Here is a 2,717-nt window from a genome sequence, read left to right on the forward strand (position 1 = left end):
TTATTGTTTTTTCAAAATTCTTTAATTCTAAGTGTAAAATCAGTGTTGTAAAAATATTGTGTAATGAACCTGAAAAGTGAATTTTAAATCTTTAAACAATGTGATTATTTATCATTATATGGAATAATATATATTCAACAGATATACTCATTGGTCTATGTCAAGAATTATTTCTTTCAAAGGACACATATTATTGGAAGGAGAGAATTGACAATGTAAATCAGAAACAATACAATTTGTTCTCAAGTTGCAATAGTAATAAAGCAATTTTTACATCCTGCATATTTTACTAGATGGCAAAATTTATGTCTTATTTGAAGTTGTATTGTCAAAGGGTGTTTTTGTTTTTGTGCTTTTATAAAACTTTGAATATTTTGCAGTTATAGACAATCGTAAACATGAGCAAACACACACAAAAAAATCACACTGGGGATGCCTCGGTTCCAGAGAAGTGAAAATTCCCAGGTTTCTTGTGTTACACTCTTTTATATACATAAACATACCAATACATATATAAGTAAATCCATATAAAAAAGACAATTTAAATAAATGACCCTTTTCCTTTTTGAAGACGTGTGGTATTATCTGATAATCCTGAATTTTACATTTAAAGTAATACAAGCAACAAGATATCTCTTAGGCCAGTATTATGTTTGGTGTCCCCCAGATAGCTGCTAACTTGCGTCAAATGCTTGTTTCGTGACCTAGCAGTCCAAGATTTAATACTTGAAACCATAAAGTGCTAGAAGAAAACATAGGGGAAAACTTCTTGACATTGGTCTTGGAAATGATTTTGTGGATGTGACACCAGAAGCACAGGCAACTAAAGCAAAAGTAAACAAGTGGGACTCTCTCAAACTTTTTTAGCTTTTTAGCTAGTGCACAGCAACCAAGCAGTCCAAAAAATGAAAAGACAATCTATAGAATGGGAAAAATAGTTACAAACCATACCTATAGGAAAAGGTTAGTATCCAAAGTATATAAGGAACTAATACAACTGTAGGAAACCTGAGAAAAATGGGCAAATGACCCGCTTAGTCATTTTTCCAAAAAAGGCATACAGATAGCCAGTAGGTATATGAAAAGGTACTCAAAATCACTAATCATCTGGAAAATGCAAATCAAAACCGCAAGAAGATATCACCTCATACCTGCTGGGATGGCTATTATTAAAAAGAGAAGAGATAACAAATGCTAGCAAGAATGTGCAGAAAAGGAAATCCTTGTGCACTGTTGGCTGGAATGTAAACTGGTGCAGCCAATATGGAAAATGGTATGGAGCTTCCTTAAAAAATTAAAAATAAAACTTCCGTATGATGCAGGAGTGCCACTCTGGATATATATCCAAAAGAAATGAAAGCAATTTCTCCAAGAGGCATCTGTACTCCTGTGGTCATTGTGGCATTATTCACAATACCCAAGATATGAAAACTACATCAGTCCTTGTTCACAGATGAATGGAAAAGAAGATGAGATAGATGTGCACAATGGACTATTACTCAGCCATTAAAAATAATTTACATCTGCAAAAATATGGATGAACCTGAAGAATGTTATGCTATGTGAAGTAAGTCAAACATAGAAAGTATGATCTCACTTATATGTGGAATCTAAAAAAATCAAAGTCATAGAACTAGAGAATAGAATGTTGGTTACCAGGGGTTGGGGGGTGGGAGAAATTGGGAGATGATGGTAAAAGAGTGCAAATTTTGAGTTATAAGATGAAGTTCTGGCGATCTAATGTGCAGCATGGTGACTGTGGTTACTTGAAATTTGCTAAGAGAGTAAATCTTAAGTGTTCTCATCACAAGCATGTGAGGTAAGGGATATGTTAATTAGCTTGATTATGGTAATCATTTCACAATATATACATAAATCATCATGTCATCAAGTTATACAGCATAAATGTGTGCAATTTTTATTTGTCAATTAGACTGCAAATGCAGCAGAAAAAAAAGTGTATAAGGATACTAGAAGTGATTACTAGCTCAAAAATTTGGTATGATCTTTCATATTTACTGATTTCACAATATGTGGAATGCTATAAAATCAAAATGTAAGGCTCAAACTACCTTAGGTTGTTATTATTATATGATGAAATTTTAGTGATTATTTTGTTTTCAGGATTGTAGAAACACATTCACATTTATTTATAGGAGGGACACAATGTTATCTAAGATTTCATTTACCAAATTTTTTTCAGTATTTTTTTTTAATTCCAGTTAGTTAACATACAGTGTAACATTAGTGATTCAGCACTTCAGAACATCACTCAGTGCTCGTCACAAGTGCCTTCCTCAATCCCCATCATCCATTTAACCCATCCCCTCACCCACCTACCTCTGGTAACCATCAGTTTGCTGTCTATAGTTAAAGAGTCTGTTTCTTGGTTTGCCTCTCTCTCTTTTTTTTATTTTTTACCTGTGCTTGTTTGTTTCTTGAATTCAGTATATGAGTACGGTTTCATTCCCCAATTTAAAATACCTTTGAGCAATGTGAAGACTTAAAGTTGTCTTCCATTTCTATGACATGCCTTTCCTCCCTTAATGTGAAGAGCTGTGCTGGGTACTTGTAACTATTGATGCTACAGATTAAAAGTTCATGGCTATTCCTCCCCAGAGTAAACTGACATCATGATCAAGCATCCGATAGATGGTGCTGGGGGACTTTAGAAGTACATGACTTTTTGAAAGAGATTATGAATCTAAAATTAGGTA

This window comes from Panthera onca, chromosome A1 (assembly GCF_046562875.1).
Source record: "Panthera onca isolate mPanOnc1 chromosome A1, mPanOnc1 haplotype 2, whole genome shotgun sequence".
Classification (NCBI taxonomy): domain Eukaryota; kingdom Metazoa; phylum Chordata; class Mammalia; order Carnivora; family Felidae; genus Panthera; species Panthera onca.